A 6,000-nucleotide genomic window follows, 5' to 3' on the forward strand; every position below is an offset into this window, starting at 1 on the left:
TCCCAGGATGTGTCCTGGCCCACTTTCTCACCAGCAGTACTTTCATCCTACCACACCTTGCTGCTCCCTGAGCGCAGACCCAGTCTCCCAAAATAAAGGGAGAACTGACTATTAAAAAGGCCTCCACATTCAAAATGCAGATGAACCCACCTACATACATAAATTGTGCCATCTGACCCAGAACCGGCCTTGCCAAGATCCAGGGACCTCCCCGATGGTAATGAGAAATTAGCTGAAAGCTGCTGAGTAATGGCTCTGGCAGAGCCCCGTTCCTGACGTGACACAGCACATTGGAGAGGCGCCGCGGTCCCAGGGTCAGGGGACTCACGGGGACAACGCATACCGTGCACAGAATCAAAGGCCAAACTGGGGGACCCGCGGCTGGGGGGGCTCCCCGCACCCACCCGGTCCGCGCCGTCCTCCCCCAACTACAAGACAGACAAGCACCCGGCACACCTACTACTCGCGGGTCTCCCTTTCCGACAGGGTAGGCGCGGGCGGCGATTCGCGGATGAGACGGGAAACCATCCTCTCCCGGGAGCAAGACGCCCACCTCCGCTCGGTGATGAAGGCTCCGCCGAGCAGCCTGGTGGCGGGCGCCCACGCAGGGACCCGCGGGCGCCTCTGCAGAGCAGCTCCTCAGGCGGGCAGATCGCCTTCCCCTCACGCCGCAGCCCCTAGGAAAGCGGGTGCCCACCCCTGCTCTCCCACCGGGCGCGGGCACCGAGGACCAGAGCGAGCATCGGGAGGGGAGGGCAGGCACACCTGAGGGGCAAGGTGCGCGGAGGAGAGGTGGGGAGACGCACCTCACCTGGGGTGTTGGCGCGCGGAGGGGGCGCACCACACCTGAGGGGGGCGCACGGTGCGCTCCGCAGCTTCGCCTAACGACGACCCGCTCCGGAGGACACAGGGCTGCGGATGCTGACTCACGGTCCGCTCCACTGCTGCCACCGCCACCGCGGATTCAAATACGGCCCGCGGCCCGCCCATCGCGCGCCTGTCCCGCCCACGAGTGACGTAGGCCTTCGACGCGCCCCGCCCCGGCCCCGCCCACGAGTGACGCAGACCTTCGACGCGCCCCGCCCCCGGCCCCGCCCACGAGTGACGCAGGCCTTCGGCGCGCCGCCCCGCCCCCGGCCCCGCCCCGGCCCCGCCCCCGGCCCCGCCCCGATTACGCAAACCTTAGAGGGCGCCGCCCCGCCCCCGGCCCCGCCCCGGCCCCGCCCCACGCCGACCCAAGGTGCTGGGAATCATGGCTCTCGCTGCTCTTTGCCGCTGGGCGCTTCCAGCAATGAGCTCCTCTGGTTACTATTTTAATGGTCACTGTTTTTAAATTTTATTTATTTTAATCCTCACCTGAGGATATTTTTTCCATTGGTTTTTAGGGAGAGTGGAAGAGAGAGGGAAAGACAGGGAGAAACATCATGTGAGAGAAAGATTGGTTGCCTCCTACAGGAGCCAAGACCAGGGCCTGGGAAGGGGAGGAGCCTGCAACCAAGGTACATGCCCTTGACCAGAATCCAACCCCAGATCCTTGGGTCCACAGGCAGTCGCTCTATCCACTGAGTCAAACCGGCTAGGGTTGATGGTCACTATTTTTAAATATATTTTTTTTTATTAATTTCAAAGAGGGAGGGACAATAGGAACATCAATGAGAGAGAATTATTGACTGGCTGCCTTTTCCATGTCCCCTACTGGGGATCTAGCCAAAACCCGGGCATGTGCCCTGACCCATAATTGAAGCATAACCTCCTGGTTCATAGGTCAACAGTCACAACTGCAGGACTTAATGGTCACCATTATGATGATGATGATGATGTTAATCCTTACCAGAGGATATTTTTCCATTGATTTTTAGAGAGAGAGAAATATGGATGTGAGAAAGACACATCGACTGGTTGCCTCCTCCTTCGGGCAGGATGGAGCCTGAAACCCAGGTATGTGCCCTTGACCTGGAATCGAACCCGGGGCCCTTCAGTCCATGGGCTGACACTCTATCCACTGAGCCAAACCTGCTAGGGCAATGGTCACTGTTTTAATCTGAAACCTGTTCATATGAAGTGAAAGGCAAAGGAAATGAAATCTGTCAAATGACCTGAGATGATTCCACAAAATCCATTAAATACAGAATAGTCTGGAAACCACACTTATTTTTTTAGTTTACTCTAAATGAATAAATGAATACTTTTAAAATGAATTTTGATTCAGTGCATTTGTAATGATATAACCTGAATGAAACTGTACCCCAGTAGAAAACATCCAGTCTACACCTGTTAGCCCCAAAGCATGTCGGTGGTGGGAGTTCTCAGCAGTGGAAACACTGCCCAGTGAGGGCCCTCCTGGGGCCAGAGGGCAGTTACTTCCATAACTGGGGCAGTATTAGGCCATAATCTTACACGTGATCTCAGGAGGGTGAGCATAGAAGACATGAGGATCACACTGATAGTAGAAGCTCATTATTTTAACAACAGCAACAGAAATGTATTATCTGTAAATGGAGGCAATGTTGATCCTGAACAAAAATTCACCTCTTTACCTCCTGGTAGTTGGTTCAAGAAATATTTAAGTCAATGAAAGTATACACAGCAAGATGGTCAATGACATACTAAAACAGGCTGAGGATGCCCCTTAGGTGTTAGATAATGACTGCAAAAATTACTAGAAATATGTAACTCCAATCTTAAGTCAAACCTGTCCACTGAGGCCCCTTTCAAAGCATAGATGCACCTGGTTCTATATTTCGCTCAGGTGAGCAAAGCCTCACCTATTCAGGGGCAGGAATTTCATTTTCCTAATTAATTTGCTCTTATGCTCAAATTTTACTATTACTACCTTTATATTGGGGAAAAGAAGCTTTCCTTTAAGAACTGTGCTTATCCATAATAAAATTTTGTGCTGCCTAGGCTGGGACTCTTATCAGAGCAGCAGCCGACTCCTGGCCAATAGCCACACCTCCTCAGCCAATTCTGGGACAGAGAGTTTGGAACTTCCAAACAGAAGGCCTTCCCTGAACCTCCCGGTACCAGGACAGAGATGTGTGTGAGGGTCAGCTGAGCAATGCAGAGCACCCTCCGCCGGTCCCAGGTGCCCCACCACTCCGATGTGGCCTGAGGGGGCCTAGGGGACAGCACGGCCCACCACCACCCTCTTAGCTGTCAGTCCATCTTGCTCGTCCCTACATTTTCACCACAGTCCCCACCTGAGCCCCAGGCCTCCATCCAGGCCGTCAGGCAGGTTCCCCCAGCCTGGCTCCAATCACAGGGCTCATCAGTCCACAAACCCTCACTGACTCCTAGCAGCTAGGGAACCACTATAGTCGGCAGCCGTGCCCGCTGCCTTCTGCACTCATCCCTACTCCCTTCCACCCTCGTCATGGCCCCCACCTTCCAGTGCCCTCGCCGTCCCCCCAACTCCCACTTCAATTTCCCTAGAGCCTCCCATTCTCTGCCTTGCCCTGAGGCCTGTGCAGCTGCCCCACCCGAGGGCTCCTCATCAGATCTGCAGCTCCAGCCCCAGGCTGCTGGTGAGGCAGGTTTCCACGACCATGTGCCAGACAGCCAAAGTGACAGATGACCAAAATCACAGGTGGGTTTTCCACCTTATTCCCCAAATGCTACAAGGTAAGTGCTAAGAGAAGTCAGGGAAACCAGAGTCTTGGGCTTACCTGGGATGGACTCGAGGGCACTGCCAGTGGGGTCCAGTGGGTGGGCACGGGCTGAGAGAATGGGCAGAGCAGTGGGGGAGGAGCCGCTGGAACCAGCACTGGACGCCAGGCTGGACGCCACGCTGGAGCTCACGCTGGGAGCAAGCGGGTGAACCACTGTAAACACCGCCAGGTGGTTCTGTGCAGAGACACAAACAAGATGAGCAGACGCACCTGCACCAACTAAAGCAGCATGACCTAGTGCAGTCCCAGACAGACAGAAGCACTGGCTAACTCCACCCCCAAAGCAAAAAGTAATGCAAGTGGACTTGACCCCTAAATGTCTACTTATTTACAATGACCTAGACAAGCAGACTCACTAGCTGCCAATCGCCCAGGGACAGGAACAAATGTATCTAGGACAGTGGTCGGCAAACTGCAGCTCGCGAGCCACAGGTGGCTCTTTGGCCCCTTGAGTGTGGCTCTTCCACAAAATGCCGACTTCTGCGCATGGGCCACGAAGTTTCAATCGCACTGTACGTGCGTGCCCGCACGTGCTATTTTGTGGAAGAGCCACACTCAAGGGGCCAAAGAGCCGCATGTGGCTCGCCAGCTGCAGTTTGCCGACCACTGATCTAGGAAGTCTCATGTAATGAACTACTCTGCAGAAAGCGGTTTTCAAAAGTAGGCATTCAACACTAGAAAACAAACCACCCACAGACAAAGTAGTTGAGAACCAGCCCTCTTCTGAAAACTGATGACATGGTCCCATAACCTCATTACCAAAGAAAAGTAAAAAATGGGGACATTTGCCCTGACCAGTTTGGCTCAGTGGATAGAGCGTCGGCCTGCGGACTGAGGGGTCCCAGGTTCGATTCCAGTCAGGGGCATGTACCTTGGTTGCGGGCGCATCCCCAATGGGGAGTGTGCGGGGGGCAGCTGATTGATGTTTCTCTCTCATCGATGTTTCTGGCTCTCTGTCCCTCTCCCTTCCTCTCTGTAAAGGATCAATAAAATATATTTTTAAAAAAATGGGGACATTCACGTTATCTTTATATGATAGACAACAGATGAAACACAGAGAGCTGGCCCAGTCTTGGATGAAGAGCCTCGAATGTGCAGGGCGCTGTGCACAAGAAAAGCCTGCAGTGAAAATGCCCCGGACAGAGCTGGGAGCCAGCCCACACTGCGTTTATTTATTTCATTTTATTTAAAAAGAAATTTTTTATTTTTATATTATAGTTTACTGTACGGTCAATATTATTTGTATTATTTTCAGGTGTGTAACATATTGGTTAGACAATCATACTAGGTGTACTGGTTAATAATGCGGATTTTGTAATCAAAGAAAACACGATAATTTCAAGAGAAACATCAAAAGTGCTTTATTCAAAGTAATTCCATCGCTAGCTACACATTCCCCCATCTTTCAGGTAATCTGTGGATACAGTCCCAATAGAACTTTTCTGGTTTTGAGGCAAACCATTCAGAGACCCAATTTTCCACTTCTTCGTATGTTTTGAAGTGCTGCTCAGAAAGTGCGTGTGCCATCAATCGGAACAAGGAATAAGCGGTCATCTGAAGGAGCAAGGTCTGGTGAATACAGCGGGTGGGTTAATACTTCCCGGCAAGATCTTTTAACGTGTCTTTAACTGGTTTTGAAGTGTGTGATGGTGCATTATCATGAAGCAAAATTACTTTGCTGTGTCTTCTGGCACATTCTGGTTGTTTTACGATCAAAGCGTGGTTCAAGTTGATTATTTGTTGTCGGTAGCGATCAGTATTAACGGTTTCACCTGGTTTTAGAAGCTCGTAATAGTAGTACACCTCATCTTCCTGATCCCCCCAAACGCAGAGCATTGTCTTCTTTCCGAAGCGATTTGGCCTTGCAGTCGATGTTGATGGTTGACCTGGATCAATCCATGACTTTGTGCATTTGGGATTCTCAAAATAAATCCACTTTTCATCGCCAGTCACAATTTGATGCAAAAAAGACTTTCTTTCATGCCGCTGAAGCAACATTTTACTCATGACTTTTCGGTTTTCCATTTGTCTTTCGTTCAGTTGATGTGGCACCCATTTTCCTTCCTTAAAATCTTTCCCATTGCTTCTAAACGATCGGAAATTGTTTGCTGAGCAACATTTAATCTTTCTGCAAGTTGTTTTTGAGTTTGACACGCATCTTCATCCAATAATGCTTGTAATTGTTGGTCTTCAAACTTTTTTGGTTGACCTGAACGTTCTTTGTCTTTCACAACAAAATCATCACTTTTAAAGCGTTTAAACCAGCATTCACAAGTATCTTGAGATGGAGCATGTTCACCATAAGCTTCCCAAAGTATATGATAACTTCAGC

At 51.1% G+C, this 6,000-nt stretch overlaps 1 protein-coding gene across 4 annotated transcripts in view; it reads right to left on the bottom strand.

Moving 5' to 3' along the window:
• The window catches only part of UNKL (unkempt family like zinc finger), a 38,197-nt gene that overhangs the window by 11,186 nt on the left and 21,011 nt on the right, over positions 1-6,000 (bottom strand). Inside the window, exon 4 of one of the 4 annotated variants that reach the window (XM_023747830.1) lies at positions 3,666-3,843. The gene's annotated coding sequence lies outside the window, so the exon portion shown is untranslated. Of the gene's footprint in view, positions 1-456; positions 765-846; positions 960-3,665; positions 3,844-6,000 lie in introns of those variants that run through there. The other 3 variants (XM_023747831.1, XM_014449069.2, XM_023747832.1) reach the window with 3 other exon arrangements.

This window comes from Myotis lucifugus, unplaced genomic scaffold (assembly GCF_000147115.1).
Source record: "Myotis lucifugus unplaced genomic scaffold, Myoluc2.0 scaffold_1008, whole genome shotgun sequence".
NCBI classification, from domain to species: domain Eukaryota; kingdom Metazoa; phylum Chordata; class Mammalia; order Chiroptera; family Vespertilionidae; genus Myotis; species Myotis lucifugus.